General features: G+C 44.8%; 1 long non-coding RNA gene across 1 annotated transcript in view; it reads left to right on the top strand.

The window, feature by feature from the left end:
• LOC116967146 overlaps positions 1-22373 on the top strand; it is a 106659-nt gene that overhangs the window by 22637 nt on the left and 61649 nt on the right. Inside the window, exon 3 of the long non-coding RNA XR_004410162.1 lies at positions 21883-21989. This is a non-coding gene — a long non-coding RNA (uncharacterized LOC116967146). The remainder of the gene's footprint in view (positions 1-21882; positions 21990-22373) is intronic.

Raw genomic sequence — 22373 nt, forward strand, 5'->3', positions numbered from 1 at the left:
TCAGAAGGTGGGGAATCTGTGGAATTCTTTGTCACAGAAGGCTGTGGAGGCCGTCAGTGGATATTTTTAAGGCAGAGATAGATAGATAGATAGATAGATAGATAGATAGATAGATAGATAGATAGATAGATAGATAGATAGATAGATAGATAGATAGATAGATAGATAGATAGATAGATAGATAGATAGATAGATAGATAGATAGATAGATAGATAGATAGTATGGGTGTTAGGAGGTATGGGGAGAAAGCAGGAAATTGGGGCTAGATCAGCCATGATTGAATGGCGGAGTAGACTTGATGGGCCGAATGGCCTAATTCTGCTCCTATCACATGACCTAAAACCTAACCTCTCAGATTCCCCTTAAAACTCTCATCTTAAGCCAATGTGCACTTTTTTTTACTACTTCAGTTTAAACCATCTTCAGTTTAAACCAGCATCTGTGGTTCCTTCCTACACACTATCCCAATGAATCTCCTCCGTACTCTCTCAAATGCAAACACATCTCTCTAATAGACCCCATTAGAGTGCAGCACGGTGGTGCAGCGGTAGAGTTGCTGCCTTACATCGCCAGAGACCCAGGTCCCATCCTGACTACGGGCGCTTGTCTGTACGGAGTTTGTAAGTTCTCCCCGTGACTTGCGTGGGTTTTTCTCCGGCTGTTTTCTCTCACACTTTTCTCCCACACTCCACAAAGGCGTACAAATTTGTAGGTTGATTGGCTGGGTATCAATGTAAAATTGTCCCAAATGTGTGTAAGATAGTGTTCATGTGCAGGGATCGTGGACTCAGTGGGACGAAGGGCCTGTTTCCGCACTGTATCTTTAAACTGAACTCAACGAAAAGCTAAAAATACTGAAGGGTCTGACGAAGGGACCCATCCACGTACTCCAGAGATGCTGTCTGACATCATGAGCTACTCCAGAACTTGTGTCCTTTGGTGTAAACCAGCATCTGCAGTTCCTTGTTTCTGCACACAATATTTCAAGTGTAATCTAACCAGTGTTTATAGGTTTGCAAAGAAGCTCCAACGTGTAAAAGAGAGCAAGTCACATACCTTATGATCTGTCTGAAGAAGTGTCCATGTCCAAAACGTGCTCTTGCCTATCCTCTCCATAGATGCTGCCTGACCCACTGAGTTCCTCCAGCACTTTGTATTTTGCTGAAGATTCCAGCATCTGACTCCATTGTCAGAGTGAGGCCAAACGTAAATTGGAGGAACAGGATCTCATATTTCGCTTGGGCAGCTTACAGCCCTCCAACTTCGTAACCCCGGCCTTCCCTCTCTCACCATCCCTCCCCAACCCAAGTCGCACCAGCTTCTCGCTTTCACCCAACAAACAGCTAACAAAGGCCTGTTTCCTTTATCATCATTACTTTTTTTGCCTCTCTTTCATTCATTGTTCTCTCCATTTGGAAAGGATTTACTTGGATGTTTCAAATTTCCATTGCCATCTAGAATTCATTCAAGTGTAATCTAAAATTGTTGATCCTATTTCTTGGCTTCATCTGCAATATTCCATCAACCACATCGTACAGTTCTACTTACAGTGAATTCAAAAAGTATTCAGACCCCTTCACTTTTTCCACATTTTGTTACGTTACAACCTTATTCTAAAATGAATTACATTCATTTTTTTTATCCTCAATCTATACACAATACCCCATAATATAAAAGTGAAACAGGTGTTTAGAAATGTTTGCAAAGTAGTTAAAAATAAATAACACATTTACATAAGTATTCAGATCCTTTACTCAGTACTTTGTTGAGGCACCTTTGGCAGTGATTACAGCCTCAGGTCTTCTTGGGTATGATGCTACAAGCTTAGCATACCTGTATTTGGGTAATTTCTCCCATTCTTCTCTGCAGACCCTCTCAAGCTCTGTCAGGTTGGATGGGGAACGTCGATGCACAGCTATTTTCAGCTCCCTCCAGAGATATTAGATAGGGTTCAAGTCCGGGCTCTGGCTGGGTCTTAAGGACATTCACAGACTTGTCACAAAGCCAATCCTGCATTGTCTTGGCTGTGCTTAGGGCCGTTGTCCTGTCGGGAGGTGAATCTCTGCCCCAGTCTGAGAGTCCTTTTGATGCCTTTTGGCAAACTCCAAGCGGGCTGCTATGTGCCGTTTACTGAAGAGTACTCCAGCATAAAGGCCTGATCGGTGGAGTGCTGCAGATATAGTTGTCCTTCTCCCATCTCTACAGAGGAGCTCTATCAGAGTGACTATCGGGTTCTTGGTCACCTCCCTGACCAAGGCCCTTCTCCCCCGATTACTCATTTTTGCCAGGCGGCCAGCTCCATGAAGAGTCCTGGTGGTATCAAAGTTCTTCCGTTTAAGAATGACGGAGGTCACTGTGCTCTTCGGGACCTGCAATGCTGCAGAAGTTGTTTTATACTCTTCCCCAGATCAGTGTCTCGACACAATCCTGTCTCGGAGGTCTACGGACAATTCCTTCATCTTCGTGGTCTGGTATTTGCTCTGACATGCACTGTCAACTGTTGGATCTTATATAGACAGGTGTGTGCCTTTCCAAATCATGTACAATCAATTTAATTTACCACTGGTGGGCTCCAATCAAGTTGTAGAAACATCTCAAGGATAATCAATGGAAACAGGATGCACCGAAGCTCAATTTTGAGTGTCTCAGCAAAGGGTCTGAATATTTATGTAAATGTGATATTTCAGTTATTTGTTTTTAATTACGTTGCAAAAAATTCTAAACACCTGTTTTCCCTTTTTTTATTATGAGGTATCGTGTGTAGATTGATGATAAAAAAAATAATTTAATCTATTTTGGAATAAGACTGTAACGTAACAAAATGTGAAAAAAGTGAAGGGGTCGGAATACACTGTATAGTATACTCCACCCGAAACATATGAGCATTACCACACCCAAAATAAGCTGCGTTACATACATTTATCACCTAGGAGTGTGCACATTCAAAATACACTATTCTGACTTAAAGCTGCTCAGTATCCACACTTAAGATAGACGTACAATGCTATTCACCTGCACACCCTGGCCACACACTCATTTCACCCCTGCCATCGGGAAGAGTGTAGCTTGAAAACTGTAACGTCCAGGTTCAGGAACAGCTTCTTCCCCACAGCCATCAGGCTATTAAACACTCAACATCATCAGCGGTCATTCGAAACGAGTATGATTGTCCTCTCCTCTCCATAGGGTTGTCTACTTGTGGTTCTGCAGATGTCTGTAGAGGCCGATCCACGATCCACACACCTTGGTGCAACCTGGGCAGTGGAGACTGCCGGTGGTTTGTAGTCATCGACTCCCCTTCTCTCTCTCCTTACGGTGCTGTTGCTTTGTCTCTGCGACACGGCATAGTTCCATTACGTGAAGTGCAGCTCCTTCCTGCATGGATTTCCTCCAGGAGCGCCTGTCCAGTACAATGTGCTCCCAGTTGCTTGATGTGATGTGAATTTCTTCAGCCTGTCCTTGATGTTGTCCTTGAAGCGTTTCTTTAGCCCGCCGGGCTAAAGAATTTATGACCAACATGTTCAGTTTAGTTTAATGTCACGTGTACCAAGGTACAGTGAAAAGCTTTTGTTGCGTGCTAACCAGTCAGCGGAAAGACAATCCATGATCATTTCACAAAATGTTACGAGGTTCTTTGATCACAAGCCAACTGCTGGTAATTGAGCAGCTTGACCGAGAGCGGAAGGAAATGACAGGGGTGGCACATTGGTACAACTGGTAGGGCTGCTGCCTCACGGTGCCAGAGACCCAGGTTTGATCCTGAACTAGCGTGCTGTCCGTCCGGAATTTGCATGTTTTCCCTGTGACTGTGTGGGTTTCCTCTGGGTGCTCTGGTTTCCTTCCATATCCCAACGGTTAATTAGCCTCTGTGAAAATATTGCCCCTAATGTGCAGAGAGAAAATGGGTAACATGGAAAAATTGTGAACTGGCGATTGATGATCGGTGTGGACTAGATGGGCCGAAGGGCCTGTTTCCATGTTGTTTCTCTAAATACGTCCTTGTAGCAGTTCAAGTTTTACACAAAAAAAACGGTGTTTTCCTTCTAAACACAAGGTGAGGTAATCACACAAAGTATTTAATGCAGCAGAATTATAATTATATAAGAACGTGCGGCACAGCGGCGCAGTGGTAGAGCCAGTACCTTACTGCATCAGAGACCCGGGTTCGATCCCGACTACGGGTGCTGTCTGTACGGAGTTTGTACGTTCTCCCCGTGACCTGCGTGGATTTTCTCCGATATCTTTGGTCTCCTCCCACATTCCAAAGATGTACAGGTTTGTAGGTTAATTGGCTTGGTGTAAATGTAAAAAATTGTCCCTAGTGGGTGTTAATGTGCGGGGATCGCTGGTCGGTGTGGACTCGGTGGGCCAAAGGGGCTGTTTCCATACTGTATCTCTAAAACAAACTCAACTAATCTCTGACCCACAGGATGAGTACACTGGCGCAGCGGTAGAGTCGCTGCCTTACAGCGCCGGAGACCCGTGTTTGATCCTGACTACGTGTCAGATTAATTGGCTTCGGTAAAACAATATTGTAAATTGTCGCTGGTGTATAGGATAGGGCTAGCGTATGGGGAACATTGGTCAGCTCGGACTCGGTGGGCTGAAGGGCGTACTTTCTCATTGTATCTCTAAAGTAAACTGAACTAAAAAAAAAATATTCGTGCAAAAGCATAATTAGGAGGAAAAAAAACAAGTCAATAGTCATGCAAGTGGTGGGCCATTGTGTTGAAGGTGTTGTTATGGTCATGGTGAAATTGGGTAAAACACAAGATGCTGGAGTAACTCTGATGGCATCTCTGGAGGATAGACACAAAAAGCTAGGATAGACACAAAAAACTTATTTAGTCTGAAGAAGGGTCTCGACCCGGAACGTCACCCATTCCTTCTCTCCAGAGATGCTGCCTGTCCTGCTGAGTTACTCCAGCTTTTTGTGTCTCTCTTCAGTTTAAACCAGCACCTGCAGTTCATTCCTACGCATTTCTGGAGGACATGTATAGATCCGATTTCCCGACTCTGGGCAAGACGCTCCATGCATCTAACCGATCTGTTCCCCAAAACTGATGGAAACAGTAAGTGTGAAATGACAGCAGGATATAAACAAGGGTACAAGTGTGTTTCTGGTTGCTTAGCCATACAAGCAACTGACAGTTGGGATAAGGGAAAGTGTCTGTGGGGTGCCTTGAATTGATATTCAATCCCTATTCATTACCACATTGTGTGCCATATGTCCCAGTAAATCGAGGGCAAGCCTTAATTGATCTGCAAAATACTCTCAAGTGTTTGTAAACCTCTAGCTTCCATATTCTTGCAAAGAAACACAAGTGTTTCAGTTGTAAAACCAATCCACTCATTCGTAGTCCTAACAACAAAATAAATGTTCAACTTTTAATTTTATCCTCAATGTTACAAAAAAAAGGCTCAAAATGTAACTAAACAGAATTATACTTCTGTCTACCTCCTCGGTGACACGCGGACTACCATTGATCGGACTTTGCTGGCTTTACCTTGCACTAAACTTTATTCCCTTATCACTGTAAATAGCTCGATTGTAATCATCTACTGTCTTTCAGCTGACTGGATAGCACACAACAAAAGTTTTGCACCATACCTCCGGTGGTGAATCTGTGGAATTCTTCGCCACAGAAGGCTGTGGAGGCAAAGTCAGTGGATATATTTAAGGCATAGATCGATAGATTCTTGATTCGTACGGGTGTCAAAGGTTATGGGGAGAAGGCAGGAGAATGGGGTCAGGAGGGAGGGTTAGACCAGGCATGATTGAATGGCGGAGTAGACTTGATGGGCCGAATGGCCTAATTCCACTCCTATCACTTATGATCTGATGACCTCGGTACATGCGACAATATACCAAACAAAACATTCTGCAAAAAATATATATCTTCAGGGGAAATTTTAAAAAAAAGAACAGCTCTTCATTGGTTTTATTAGAAAGGCCAATTAAATATAATCATACCATATTGTATGTTCAGCTGTGCCTGACTTTGAAACAGATGTGAGTGTATAACAAATACTTTATGAAGTATGGCAGCATGAATGATTTTTCCAAATTTATCTTGGTTTGTTAAAAATGTAACACCTTTACTGAAAAGTTTGATTTCAAGTGTCCTGTAGTAGATAGTATGATTTGTTTACACATGGCAGGTGTACAACAGCTTATCTTATCAGTAATATAATACACAGCAGCTGCGGATATCTCTTTCAATTAATAATTTACTAGTATTACAAGGTACTTATTCAAATATTTTGTTCAATGTTCACTGAATAATGAAGTAGTTTCTTTGTCAAATAGCCTTATCTACACCAAGATAGACACAAGGTGCTGGAGCACTTTGGTAACTTTGGTATCAAGCAGCATCTGTAGTTCCCTTGTTTCTGAACCTTATCAACACTGTGGGCTCAGCACGATGGTCTGAACTGGATAATAACACAAGGTGGAGAATGTGAGAGGGAAAATGGAATTCAATGCTAAATAGCCAAAGGTAGACACAAAAGGCAAAGGAGAGCAACTCAGCGGGTCAGACAGCGTCGCTGGAGAAAAGGAATAGGTAACGTTTCGGGATGAGATCCTTATTCAGACTCTGAAGTTCTCAGCGATTTACATACATGAATTCACACACATGTGGCGAGTTTTTGTTTTTGCTCAACAAAAAATATTTGGGAAGGGTGGCTGAGCAGCGGGAGCTCTGACGAATCTTCACACTTTGCCGGCATGCACACTTCGTTGCCAGCTGTCTTGTAGCTTGGTCCAGTGCTGTGTTGAGTTGAATCAGCTTAGACAACCTTCAGCTCCACAAAGGAAAAATACCTGATGGCAATGACGATGAGAAATAGTATTCGTGGCTTGGTTCGGCAACTTGAGCGCCCAGTCAATCATCGGCTCTGACCTCCCTACCATCGAGGGGATCTATCGCAGTCACTGCCGCAAAAAGGCTGGCAGCATCATCAAGGACCCACACCTTCCTGGCCACACACTCATCTCCCCGCTACCTTCAGGTAGAAGGTACAGGAGCCTGAAGACTGCAACGTTCAGGTTCAGGAATAGCTACTTCCCCACAGCCATCAGGCTATTAAACTCAACTCAAACAAAACTCTGAACATTAATAGCCCATTATCTGTTTATTTATACTTTATCTGTTTATTTATTCATGTGTGTATCTATATTACTAAAAGTCTGATCTTGACCACTACCTGTTGTTCTGTATATTGATTTTAGAAAAAAACGCTGCCACTTACGGCTGTTATTTTTGGCCATCTTACTCAGAGTCCCCCTCCGCTGCACAGGACAAGAGGATTTTTCCCTTCGATAAAAAATAAAAGAGTTTTTTAAATGTTGAGATTCTCTCTCCTGAAGACCACGCCCCTTCCCGAGGGACTATAAAATCCGGATGTGTTTAGTGCCTTAGTCAGTCTCTAGAAGATGGGGGAGCAAAAGGGTAACGTCTCTCAGTCTGAGCAGTGAATAACACTGCTGAGTGGTTTTACTGACCTGTCAGTGCCCTTAATGTGGTTTGAATATATAGTTTGGAAATGCTAAAGCTGTGTTGCCTTTTGTTTGGAAATGTTAAAGCTGTGTTGCCTTTGGTTTGGAAATAGAAACATAGTAACATAGAAAAATAGGTGCAGGAGTAGGCCATTCGGCCCTTCGAGCCTGCACCGCCATTCAATATGATCATGGCTGATCATCCAAATCAATATCCCATACCTGCCTTCTCTCCATACCCGCTGATCCCTTTAGCCACAAGGGTCACATCTAACTCCCACTTAAATCTAGCCAATGAACTGGCCTCAACTGCCTTCTGTGGCAGAGAATTCTACAGATTCACCACTCTCTGTGTAAAAAATGATTTTCTCATCTCGGTCCTAAAAGACTTCCCTCTTATCCTTAAACTGTGACCCCTTGTTCTGGACTTCCCCAACATCGGGAATAATCTTCCTGCATCTAGCCTGTCCAACCCATTAAGAATTTTGTAAGTTTCTATAAGATCCCCCCTCAATCTTCTAAATTCTAGCGTGTACAAGCCGAGTCTATCCAGTCTTTCTTCATATGAAAGTCCTGACATCCTAGGAATCAGTCTGGTGAACCTTCTCTGTACTCCCTCTATGGCAAGAATGTCTTTCCTCATATTAGGAGACTAAAACTGTACACAATATTCCAGGTGTGGTCTCACCAAGACCCTGTATAACTGCAGTAGAACCTCCCTGCTCTTATACTCAAATCCTTTTGCTATGAATGCTAAAGCTGTGTTGCCTTTGGTTTGGGAATGCTAAAGCTGTGTTGCCTTTGGTTTGGAAATATTAAAGCTGTGTTGCCTAATTAAAGTTACATTGCCTAATTAAAGTTGCCTTCCCTAATTAAAGTTGCCTTGCATAATTATAGTTGCTTTGCCTAATTAATGTTGCCTTGCCTAATTAAAGTTGCCCTGTCTAATTAAAGTTGCCTTGCCTAATTAAAGTTGCCTTGCCTAATTAAAGTTGCCTTGCCTAATTAAAGTTGCCTTGCCTTCTATATAATTAAAAGTCTAATCTTGACCACTTCCTGTTTGCGTTTTATATTGATTTTAGAAAAAACACTACCACGTGCGACTGTGATTTTTGGCCATCTTACTCAGAGTCCCCCTCCGCTCATCAGGTGCTGAGGATTTTCCCATCGATGAAAAATAAAAGAGTTAATAGTGTTTAAAAAATGTTGAGATTCTCTCTCCTGTCAATCATGCCATGAAGGCCATGCCCCTTCTGGTGGGAGGGGGAGGGACCATAAAACTCAGATGTGTGGGCGTGGCTCAGTCTCTACAAGATGGAGGAGGGAGAGGTCACGACTCGCTGTCTTTAGTGGCCTTGTACCCTGCTTGAAATGGTAAGAAACCGCACTTGAATTTGGTGGCCTTGCACCCTGCTTGAAGTGGTAAGAAACCGCACTTGAATTTGGTGGCCTTGCACCCTGCTTGAAATGGATATTCAAGGAATAGCCGTGAGTGAGTGAGCTGCCAGCACAACAGGCTTGAGTGCCTGAGCTGTCAGCCCAAGAATCCATTCGGCCCACAATGTCCATACTAGCCCTCTGGAAATCAGTCCCTTCAGCCCACAACACTAACACTCCAGAAATCCCCCTTCCACCCACCCCCCACCCCCCCCCCCCCCCCCCCCCCCCCCCCCCCCCCCCCCCCCCCCCCCCCCCCCCCCCCACTGGCAACCAATATTGGAATTGGTGGAGAGGTGGAATATTGCGTGGGGGACCAGCCCTCCTGTGTGATACTGGGACCGAACGGGTCTCACTTAGTCTAGTATATTTACATAATGGTATATTGACACACTGATGTGTTCTGTATTCATGCCTACTATATTCTGTTGTGCTGAAGCAAAGCAAGAATTTCATTGTCCTATCTGGGACACATGACAATAAACTCTCTTGAATCTTGAATTCAGCTGGGGCCGTAGAGTTGCCAGAGACCCGGATTCCATCCTGCCGAAATGAGTAGGAAGGAACTGCAGATGCTGGTTTGAAACAAAGATAGACACAAAAGGCTGGAGTAACTCAGCGGGACAGGCAGCATCTCTGTAGAGAAGGAATGAGTAACGTTTCGGGTCGAAACCCTTCCTCAGACTGGTTAAGGATAAGGGAAACAAGAGATATAGACGATGATGTGGAGAGATAAAGAACAATGACTGAAAGATGTGCAAATAAGTAATGATGATAAAGGATGTTAGCTGTTTGATAAAAGAAACAGGCCATTGTTAGCTGCTACAGTTTCTATGTGTATGGAGTTAGTACCATCTCCCTGTGACCACGTGGGTTTTCTCTGGGTGCTGTTTTTTTCTTCCAAATACATGCAAGTTTGCAAGTTAATTGTGTTCTGTAAATTGCCCCTGGTGGACAGGATGCGAAAATGAGAAAACACAGAAAAAGTGTACAGGTGATCGTTGGTCGGGGCGGACCTGGTGGGCCGAAGGACTTTTCCACTTTGTATCTCTAAACTAAATTAAACAAAACATTTTTAAGAAATTAGATTTGAATGATCACATGTGACAATAAATTTATTCAAATGCTGGCAGGTGGGACTAGTGATAATGGGACATGTTGGCCGGTGTGGGCAACTTGGGTCGAAGGGCCCGTTTCCACACTGTATCACTCTATGACTATTTAAGTTGGAGCTATTTGTACACACTGTGTTCTGGGGACAGTGATGGCAGATGCCTTGTAACCTGGACAATTAAGTACCAGGGACTCTCGTGTCCCACCCCGGTTATTCCATCTACTCCCGGCCCATCCGCTAGATGGTACAGAATTTCATAGGAGCAGAATTAGGCCATTCGGCCCATAAAGTCTACTCCACCATTCAATCATGGCTGATCTATCTCTCCCTCTCAACCCTATTCTCCTGCACTCTCCCCATAACCTTTGTCACCCTTACTAATCAAGAACCTGCTAATCTTTGCTTTAAAAATATCCTCTGACAGACTCCACAGCCTTCTGTGGCAATGAATCTACCAATTAGAGAGAGGTCTTAAAGATAGTGAAGTTAATGGATATGGGGGGAAGGCAGGAATGGGGTACTGATTGTGAATGATCAGCCATGATCACAGTGAATGGCGGTGCTGGCTCGAAGGGCCGAATGGCCTACTCCTGCACCTATTGTCTATTGTCTAAATTCACGAACTGTTCGCTAGAAATTCCTCCTCATCTCTTTTCTCACATAGAAACATAGAAACATAGAAATTAGGTGCAGGAGTAGGCCATTCGGCCCTTCGAGCCTGCACCGCCATTCAATATGATCATGGCTGATCATTCAACTCAGTATCCCGTACCTGCCTTCTCTCCATACCCTCTGATCCCCTTAGCCACAAGGGCCACATCTAACTCCCTCTTAAATATAGCCAATGAACTGGCCTTGACTACCCTCTGTGGCAGGGAGTTGCAGAGATTCACCACTCTCTGTGTGAAAAAAGTTCTCCTCATCTCGGTTTTAAAGGATTTCCCCCTTATCCTTAAGCTGTGACCCCTTGTCCTGGACTTCCCCAACATCGGGAGCAATCTTCCTGCGTCTAGCCTGTCCAACCCCTTAAGAATTTTGTAAGTTTCTATAAGATCCCCTCTCAATCTCCTAAATTCTAGAGAGTATAAACCAAGTCTATCCAGTCTTTCTTCATAAGAAAGTCACACGGATGTCCAGGATGTCACATCCTGGACATCCTCTCCACATTCTCTCTATACAGGCCATTCACTATTCGGTAAGTTTCAATGAGATACCCCCCACCCCACCCCCCCCCCCCCACTCCCCCCCCCCCCCCACTCCCCCCCCCCCATCTTTCTAAACTCCAACTTTCTAAACTCCAACGAGTAGAGGCCCATAAGCTTGAACCTGTCCAATTCATTCCTACCCCATTGAGGACAGTGGACCTTGTCTATGGAACTGGTGCACTACAATGCGTTACAATGCTGAGAACTATATGCCGCACCGCGGGTCTTCCCCTTTGTTCTATCTATTGTACTTGAGTTTGACCTGTTATATCCGATCTGTCGGGATAGCATGCAAAACAAAGCTTTTCCCTCTACCTCAGTACATGTGACAATAGTAAACCTAAACCTAAAAATCTGTTTTTATACCAACACCAGAATGGGTTTGATGAAGGGTCTCAATCTGAAACATCACCTATTCCTTTTCTCCAGAGATGCTGCCTGACCCGTTGAGTTACACCAGCATTTAGTGTCTATAAGCTGGTGTCATAGTTCCCTGTGAACACCTGTCCAGGTATGCTATAGTACAACATCATCTCCATTACACATGTCTAGAGGTTGGAGGCCATTGATCATCGAACATTAATGACCTTACTACACTCCTGTCAAGGTGAGGGGGCACTGTGCAATAGATGTCATTGTCTCTTGATAGCAATGTACCAATACTTGCAGGAGGACTAATTGTATCTACATTACGGTGGCACAGTGGCACAGCGGTCGAGTGGCTGCCTTGCAGCGCCAGAGATCCGGGTTCGATCTTGACTACAGGTGCTATCTGTACGGAGTTTGTACATTCTCACCATGACCACAAAGGTTTTTCCCGGGTGCTCTGGTTTCAGTCGACACTCCAAAGACGTACAGGTTTGTAGGTTAATTAGCTTTGGTAAAAATGGTAAATAGTCCCTAGTGCATAGGATAGTGCCAATTGCTGGTTGGCGTTGACTCGGTGGGCCGAAGGGCCTGTTTCCCTGCTGTATCTATAAACGAAACTAATCAAATATCACCATACCTTAATTGGTACACGAGACAATAAACACAGAGAGTAGAGTGTTGTGAGTCTGTGGAATTCTCTGCCTCAGAGGGCGGTGGAGTCAAGCATCTCTGGATGCTTTCAAGAGTTTTTCAAGTTACATGGAGCTCTTAAAGATAGTGGAGTCAAGGGATATGAGGTGAAGGCAGGAACGGGGTACTGATTGTGGATGATCAGCCATGATCACATTGAATGGCGGTGCTGGCTTGAAGGGCCAAATGGCCTACTCCTGCAGCTATTGTCTATTGTCTATAAAAGACCTTTGAAACCTTTGAAACTAATGGAACTGGTGGGTTGAGCCCTGCACGATACAGTATGTATCGCATTGCACCTGGGAATTGGCTGAAGAATTGTGCAGCCTTGTCCAACAAGAAAGAAGCAGGCATTAGTTTAGTTTAGCTTAGAGATACAGTGCGGAAATATGCCCTTCGGCCCACTGAGCCCGCACCGAACAACGTTACCCGCACATTAACACTATCCTACACACAATAGGGTCAATTTTACATTTATACCAAGCCAATTAACCTGCAAACCTTACGTCTTTGGAGTGTGGGAGGAAACCGAGGATCTCGGAGAAAACCCACGTAGGTCACAGGGAGAACGTACAAAATCCCTACAGACAGCACCCGTAGTCGGGATCGAACCCGGGTCTCTGGCGCTGTAAGGCAGCAACTCTACTGCTGCGCCACCGTGCCACCGTTAGCTGGCTCTGAATGCTGGCTGTGGGCAGTGCGATGTAGAACAGATGGATGATAGGTAGCAGTCGACAAGTCTGACCACCTGGCTGTTTGTTTACCCAAGTCGCTACCTTTGGCAACCCTGTTGTAAAAGAGCCTCCTTGTGCCTGACTTTTGTTCTGATAAAGCTTTCAGAAATACTGAACATAAGGGAACTGTTTGCATACATATGGCACGGTTTAGTTTGGTTCAACAGCAGAAAAGCAGGTGCTGGGAAGTTTAGAAGTTTTTATCACAAGCAAAATGCATCCCCCATTAACTGCTGAGATTGTATTTGATCAGCTGGCATTTAATTTTAAATTATTTCGTTTTAACATCGAACATTTAATAATGGCGAGATAGGGGAGAGGGAAGGAGATGTAGCACAGTATGGGCGAGAGGGAAGGAGGGAGTGTGAAAGTGTTCGATCAAGGGGTGAAACCATAGGAAGAAACTGTCGATGCTGGTTTACACCAAAGATAGACTGAGTCAGGGGAGAGGGAAACTGGAGGAACAAATCGGAGCCGGCACCGATGACTGAGGAAAGGTGGAGCTCACAATGGTCCATTGTTGGCTGTGGAAGAGGTGATAAAAAAAGGAACATATGGATGTGAACAGTGGAACTGGCAGGACGACTAGGGTGGGGAAGAGACGGAGAGAGAGAGAGAATGCAGGGGTTATATGCAATTAGAGAAATAAACATTATGAACTAATGATTAGAGAAATCACTTGTTTGTAGCAGAGGGATTTCACCTTTCAGGTCATAAGGAATAGCAGTAGAATTAGGCCATTCGGCCCATCAAGTCTACGCCATTCAATCATGGCTGATCTATCTCTCCCTCCTAACCCCATTCTCCTGCCTTCTCCCCATAACCTCTGACCCCCTTACTAATCAAGAATCTACCTATTTCTGCCTTAAAAATATCCACTGACTTCGCCGTCACAGCCTTCTGTGGCAAAGAATTCCACAGATTCACCCCCCTCCGACTAAATACATTTCTCCTCCTTCCTAAAAGAACATCCTTTAATTTTGAGGCTGTGACCTCTGGTCTGAGGTTCTCCCACTAGTGGAAACATCCTCCCCACATCCACTCCATCCAAGCCTTTCACTATTCTGTGTGTTTCAATGAGGTCCTCCCCCCCCCCCACCACTCATTCTTCTAAACTCCAGCGAGTACATGCCCAGTGCCGACAAACGCTCATCATAGGTTAACCCACTCATTCCTGGAGGTAGCCAGTTACTGCCTCAAGAAGAGGGGAACTGGTCATTCCTCAAACAACCCATTGACACAAGAGCTGCATTCAGGAGATGGCAACCAGTCACTCTCCCAAAGATAAGCAGTAGTGGACCCCAGCCCTGGTAGTGAACCGGTCAATCATAGGATGTTGCTTCTCATGGCATGGCTGGCAGGCTCACTACTAGCAGACACAGCCATGAGTTCTCACGAGAGAGTCGAATTTATCTCTTAGGGCTGAAGGAGTCAAGGGATATGGGGGAAAAGCCGGAACTGGGTACTGATTTTAGATGATCAGCAATGATCATATTGAATGGCGGTGCTGGCTCGAAGGGCCTGATTGCCTACTCCTGCACCTATTGTCCATGTTTCTCTGTTTCCAACCAGATAATAAAAAGATTTGAATGACTTAAAAACACAAAAGTGCTGGAATAACTCAGCTGGTCAGGCAACGTGTGGGGAGAATGTAGATAGGCTCCTGAAGATAGCGGAGTCAGGACATATGGGGAGAAGGCAGGAGCGGGATACTGATTGTGGATGATCAGCCATGATCACATTGAATGGCAGTGCTGGCTTGAAGGGCCGAATGGCCTACTCCTGCACCTATTGTCTATTGTCTCTGAAACACATCGCTGAAAACTGGAGAAGATAGAGCCTGATAATAAGTATTTGCGATGAATCTTTAAGAGCAGCACTTGAAGTTTAAAAAGCCATGGTTTGACACGAGAGAACAGTAATAGGATCAGGAAGGTGGAAATTATTACTCAATCCAATGTTTAGTGGTGATTATCTTTCATTTACTAATGTCCATCCATGACCTAACTCCACTGTTCCACTTCAACCCCTTTCCTTCCCAACCTCACCGCATTCACAGTCTCAGCTTTTCAGCTCAATTTTAATTTCTGTCATTGCATATCGCGGATAGATTAATTCAACTGAAACCCTTTCCTTATGCGTAGGAGGGAACTGCAGATGCTGGTTTACACTGAAGACAGTCTCAAAATGCTGGAGTAACTCAGAGGGTCAGGCAGCATCTCCGGAGAAAAGGAATAGGTGACGTTTCGGATCGGAACCCTTCTACAGGCAGAAAGTCGAGGTGGGCGAGAGGTGGAAGAGGGAAATCAACTGGAGGTGAGAAAAGGCCAGAATATAATAATGTTCTGTGCTTGCCTTTTCTTGCCGCAAGTTTATTTCATCCCCCCCCCCCTCTCTACTTTCAGTCTGAGGAATGGTTCTGACCCAAAAGGATTCACCTATTATTTTTCTCCAGAGATGCTTAGACGATTGAGGGGGGATCTTATAGAAACTTACAAAATTCTTAAGGGGTTGGACAGGCTAGATGCAGGAAGATTGTTCCCGATGTTGGGGAAGTCCAGAACAAGGGGTCACAGTTTAAGGATAAGGGGGAAATCTTTGAGGGCCGAGATGAGAAAAACATTTTTCACACAGAGAGTGGTGAATCTCTGGAATTCTCTGCCACAGAAGATAGTTGAGGCCAGTTCATTGGCTATATTTAAGAATGTTAGATGTGGCCCTTGTGGCTAAAGGGATCAGGGGGTATGGAGAGAAGGCAGGTATGGGATACTGAGTTGGATGATCAGCCATGATCATATTGAATGGCGGTGCAGGCTCGAAGGGCCGAATGGCCTACTCCTGCACCTTATTTTTATGTTTCTATGCTGCCTGACCTGCTGAGTTACTCAAGCATTTTGTGTTTATCGTCATAACATTGCCTTGTTTAGAGGAATATTCAAATTTGGTAGAATTATGTTAGTGTTCATCTCAGAGCAAGATAATTAATTTGCTCTGGTATTCCATCTGCATTCTATCGGGCCTGACCGACTTTCCCGAGTTATTCACAAATTCTCCCGCGTTTTCGCCTTGATTCAAACTCGCAGAATGTTCGTAACGAGTCTGTAGGAGGCCGTAGGAGTCCGTGGATATATCGTAGCGGCTCGTTATGCCAGCTGTAGGTACTTGGGGCATCAGGTAAGTCGGGATGATTTTTCCATCCTGATGAAAAATGTTCACGAGTAAAATAAATAGCAATGAGTACCTATGGCTGGCATAACGAGCCGCTACGATATATCTACAAACTCCTACGGCCTCCTACAGACTCGTTACGAACATTCTGCGAGTTTGAATCAAGGCGAAAACTCGGGAGAATTTGTGAATAACTCGGGAAAGTCGGTCAGGCCCGATAGAATGCAGATGGAATACCAGAGCAAATTAATTATCTTGCTCTGAGATGAACACTAACATTATTCTACCAAATTTGAATAACTCGGGAGAACATGTGAATAACTCGGGAAAGTGGGACAGGCCCTTAAAAAAATAGTAAGCAGGTTTATCAAAATACTCCTCCACAGTTTGAAGAGATAAGAATCTCTCCTACAAGCTGGCAAACATTTACTGTTTTAATTTCCAATTAATATCTGTAATTGGATGATTGGTCACGGACCATCAAGTCTAGTGGTGAAACGGAAAAGATTGAATGGGAATCTGAGGGGTGATTTTTTCACACAAAGGGTGGTGGGTGTACGGAACAAGCTGCCAGAGGAGGCAGTTGAGGCGGGGGCTATCCCAACATTTAAGAAACAGTTATACATGTACATGGATAGGACAGATTTGGAGGGATATGGACCAACCGCATGCAGGTGGGACTAGAGTAGCTGGGACATGGTTGCCGGTGTGGGTAGGTAGGGCTGAAGGGCCTGTTTCCACTCTATGACTCCATATGGTTTAAGTTGGGTTTTAACTTTTCTGCTGTTCGCACACAAAAAAAGTATCAGCCCAGACATGTTTAAAAAAGGATAGATTACACCACCTCCGTTTATTGGTTTATACATGTCCAAAAGGGGTGATACCACACACTCATACTGTTTGCATTTAATTATATAGATTTTTTAAATGTAACCTTCTCTTCCTACTTATTAATCTGAGTGGCAGAGAAACAGGATACAGCTGGAAAGAGCATTAATGACAGATGTTGCACAGAGTTGATCCTGTGAACATGCACCTTCCCCGCCCCTACGCTCAGCCCTGGAGCACATCTGACAACGGCAGGGAAGCAACTGGGCGCAGCAGTAGAGTTGCTGCCTTACAGCGCCAGAGACCCGGGTTCAATCCTGACTACGGGCGGTTGCCTGTACAGAGTTTGCACCTTCTCCCCTGTGTGGGCTTTCTCCGAGATCTCCTTTCCTCCCACGCTCCAAAGACGTACTGGTTTGTTGGCTAATTGGCTTGATTTAATTGTGAATTGTTCCCAGTGTGTAGGATAGTGTTAGTGTGCGGTGATCTCTGGTCAGAGCGGACGGTGTGGGCCGAAGGGCCTGTTTGCACACTGTATCTCTAAACTAAACTGCCTCTGTGGCACATAGCAAACCTAACAACCGACTGCTCCGTTCTGCTTGAGGACCAAGATGTCTACACTTGGCATTTCCTCTTGGACTTTGACTGGGACTGCAGCAGATCCATTCATCAGGGTCCCAGCAAATTCATGTTCATAAGTTCTAGGAGCAGAATTAAGCCATTCGGCCCATCAAGTCTACTCCGTCATTCAATCATGGCTGATCTATCTTTCCCTCTCAACCCTATTCTTCTGCCTTCTTTCCATAACCCCTGACAACCATACTAATCAAGAATCTTTCAATCTCCCCCTTAAAAATATCCATTGATGGCTTCCACAGCCGTCTGTGGCAATGAAGTCCACAGATTCACTACCCTCTGACTAAACAAATTCCTTCTCATCTCCTTTCTAGAGGAACGGCCTTTTATTCTGAGGCTATGGCCTCTGGTCCTATACTCTCCTACTAGTGGAAACATCCTTTCCACATCTACTCCACCCAGGCCTTTCACTAGACAGAAGGGCCTCTTTCCATGCTGTAAATCTAAACTAAACTAGGGCGGCACGGTGGCGCAGTGGTAGAGTTGCTGCCTTACAGCGTTTTTAGCACCAGAGACCTGGCTTTGATCCCGGCTACGGGTGCTTGTCTGTACGGAATTTGTACGTTCCCCGTTGAGCGCGTGGGTTTTCTCCAGGATCTTCGGTTTCCTCCCACACTCCAAAGACGTATAGGTTTGTAGATTATTTGGCTTTGTATAAATGTAAATTTACCTCAGTGTGCGTAGGATGGTGTTAATATGTGGCGATCGCTGGTCGGCGCGGACTCGGTGGGACGAAGGGCCTGTTTCCGCGCTGTATCTCTAAACTACACAAAACTATACTAAACTAAACTAAACTAAATAAAGTCATATTATATGAGTACAATCAATCCATACATAAGTGCAACGAGGACAAATATACTAGAGTGTTGAATTCAGTTTTAGAGCATTGTAGAGTTTCAGTTCCAGAGGAAAAAAGTGCAATGTCCACGATATGGTAGGTTGGAAGATTGGGACAACACCCTAGTTCATGGGTTAACTGTTCAGAAGTCTGATAACGGGGGGGGGGGGGGGTGGGTTGGGGGGGGGGGGATCTGTTCCTGAGTCTGGTGTAACATGTTTTCAAGCTTTTGTATCTACTGCCCAACAAGAGAGGGGAGAAGAGGGAATGACCGAGATGAAGAAACGTCCTAGATTTGAAAATAATCTATTTAAACAATATTAAAATAGCCAATTCCAGTGCTGCAAAGTCTTCCACAAACAACCAACTTTTGCTCCTTTCAGCCATTTTGAATCATAAATTTAGAAAGGATGAGAGAAGAAGGCCATGCCACCTGATATGAGCCCAGCAGCAGAGAACAAAATACCACTCATTTTTGGACCGAGGCCCTTCTTCAGACTGATGTGGGGGTGGGGGAGGGGGACGCGGGAAGAAGAAAGGAACAGGTGGAGACAGTGGGTTGTGGGAGAGCTGGGATGCGGAGGCGAAAGAGGGAGAAAGCAAGGACTACCTGAAATTGGAGAAGTCAATTCTCCTGGTGGCTCAGCACTTCAACTCCCCCTCCCATTCCGAATCCGACCTTTCTGTCCAGGGCCTCCTCCATGGCCAGAGTGAGTCCCACCATAAATTGGAGGAGCAGCATCTCATATTTCGCTTGGGTAATTTACACCTCAGCGGTATGAACATTGACTTCTCCAATTTCAGGTAGTCCTTGCTTTCTCCCTCCTTCCCCTCCCCTTCCCAGCTCTCCCACAGCCCACTGTCTCCGCCTCTTCCTTTCTTCTTCCTGCCCCACCACCCCATCCCCACATCAGTCTGAAGAAGGGTCCCGGCCCGAAACGTCACCTATCCTTCGCTCCATAGATGCTGTCTCACCCGCCGTCATTCTCCAGCATTTTTGTCTGCACGTCTCTTTGGAGTGTGGGAGGAATCCAGGGCACCCGGAGAAAACTCACCTGGTCACAGAGAGAATGTACAAATTTCATACAGTCAGCACCCGTAGTCAGGATCGAACCTGGGTCTCTGGCACTGTAAGGCAGCAACTCTAGGGTGTCAGGGGTTATGGAGAGAAAGCACGAGGATGGGGTTGAGAGGGAAAGATAGATCAGCCATGATTGAATGACGGAGTAGACTTGATGGGCCGAATGGCCTAAATCTTCTCCTAGAACATACGACCTTATGGCTGTGCAACTGTGCTGCCCCTTTTTTGAGGTGCCATTTTGTTCCATGATTTTCTTACTGGTTCGGGGACTGCATGTGAATACCCAATTTTTTAAACAGGTTGCAGGGATTTGGAGCAAATGCTGGCAGGTGGGACTAGTGTGGCTGGGACATGTTGGCCGGTGTGGGCAAGTTGGGCCAAAGGGCCTGTTTCCACACTCACTGTATAGACTCTACGACTCTATGATTATGAGCATAGTAGGGAGAGAAAAAAACTGTCGGGCGAACAATTCACGGCAGCACTGGTTAAAGTAAGCTGATAAATGATCTAATCTCTGCTGTTTTAATAAGGCACTTTCTCTGTTGCTACCGATTCTCTCTGGCTGGATAATAAGAGAGACCAATATAAACACTACAAAATCGAAACTGGGTGACGCGCCAGAGGATTACTGAGGTTCTAATGAGGTCAGATTCTTCAGAGGCCAATATAATTATTACCCTGATCCAGTGGCTTAATAAGAGCTGTTTTTTTGGTGGAAAAGTATAGCTTGAAACCAAGAGCAATTTTTCAAAAGTTTTTAGTTTCAGTGTTAAACAGTACAAATTATTGGACAGCTGCCCCATAGAAACATAGAAACATAGAAAATAGGTGCAGGAGTAGGCCATTCGGCCCTTCGAGCCTGCACCGCCATTCAATATGATCATGGCTGATCATCTAACTCAGTATCCTGTACCTGCCTTCTCTCCATACCCCCTGATCCCTTTAGCCACAAGGGCCACATCTAACTCCCTCTTAAATATAGCCAATGAACTGGCCTCAACTACCTTCTGCGGGAGAGAATTCCAGAGATTCACCACTCTCTGTGTGAAAAAAGTTTTCCTCATCTCGGTCCTAAAAGATTTCCCCCTTATCCTTAAACTGTGACCCCTTGTTCTGGATATCTTTAAACTGTGACCCCTTGTTCTGGGCCCCATGTAGTTTTTTTTTTTTTAAGTTTCCCAATCTTCCTCTTGCGTATGGCGTGCACAGCCGAAAGTTGAAGGACAACTTGTTCTATTTGATCCTATTTGATTGTGCACGCTGGGTTGATTACATTAGTCAAAACAGGGCAGACCACGTAAAGGTTGCAATCTCCCACCCTATTTTCCCATTAATACCCTAAAATGTACAGGGATTGCCCAGGATCTCAATACCAATACCACCCAGTGACACCAACTGATGATAGACGCAAAATGCTGGAGTAACTCAGATAGCATCACTAGAGAAAAGAAATAGGTGGCGTATCCGGTCACCATCCTTCATCATACTGAGGGGCCACGAGTGACACAAACTGTTCACTTTGATCTCTGATGCCTTAGATCATCTGATGACCTGTTTTCTCTCAGCGGCACAGTTGCTGCTTTACAGCGCCAGAGACCCGGGTTCGATCTTGACTGCTGGTGTGTGTCTGTACAGAGTTTGTACGTTCTCCCCGTGACCTGCGTGGGTTTTCTTCGGGATCTCCGGTTTCCTCCTCCATTCCAAAGACATACATGTTTGTAGGTTAATTGGCTTTGTATAATTGTAAATTGTCCCTAGTGTGGGATAGCGTTAGTGTGCGTGGATCGCTTGTCGGCGCGGACTCAGTGGGCCGAAGGGCCTGTTTCCGTGCTGTATCTCTAAACTAAATTAAACTAAACTCTCATGAAGTGCAAATAATAACTATAAAATAGTTCTGAATCAGCTGTAAATCAGCTCTTACCTCAGCATTACCCACTCGTTATTGCTCTAATTTAAGCCTGTCATTGCCATTTTAAATGGGAATAGAACATTCGGAATAGTTAGATGAACATAAATATTTTTGCTCAAGAAGGAACTGCAGATGCTGGAAAATCAACGGTAGACTAAAGTGCTGGAGAAACTCAGTGGGTGCGGCAGCATCTATGGAGCGAAGGAAATAGGCAACGTTTCGGGCCCGAAACATTGCCTATTTCCTTCGCTCCATAGATGCTGCCACACCCGCTGAGTTTCTCCAGCACTTTAGTCTACCATAAATATTTTTACACAGCTTATTTCAAAATTGTATAATCAGTTCATAGCTCCTTTTCCTTGTTTTTACAGGTTCACCGTGACACTTTTTATTAGTGACCTCTAATTGCTTCTGGACTGCGGAGACATATATAGTCACTGGCTTTGTTGGGACCGAAGACACATGTAGGCTGCATGAGGTAAGGATGGCTCTTGTCCTTCCCTGATGGGCATGAAGAAACCAGGTTTATTTCAGGACATTGCAATCACATCATAGCTACCAACCTCCAGGCTAACTTCAACTCCCAACACATTGAGTTAAGTGAGTTTATGTTCCCTGTTACCATCATGGAATATCCATTTGATTCCAAGGATCAATGGTGCAGAATTCAAGTTCCCAAGCAGTAATTTAAATATCACGTTTCATGTAACACAATAATCTTTATAAGCCTGATCACAAACTGTATGTGTACAGAGAGTGGTGAATCTATGGAATTCTCTGCCACAGAAGGTAGTTGAGGCCAGTTCATTGGCTATATTTAAGAGGGAATTAGTTGTGGCCCTTGTGGCTAAAGGGATCAGGG

This window comes from Amblyraja radiata, chromosome 2 (assembly GCF_010909765.2).
Source record: "Amblyraja radiata isolate CabotCenter1 chromosome 2, sAmbRad1.1.pri, whole genome shotgun sequence".
Classification (NCBI taxonomy): domain Eukaryota; kingdom Metazoa; phylum Chordata; class Chondrichthyes; order Rajiformes; family Rajidae; genus Amblyraja; species Amblyraja radiata.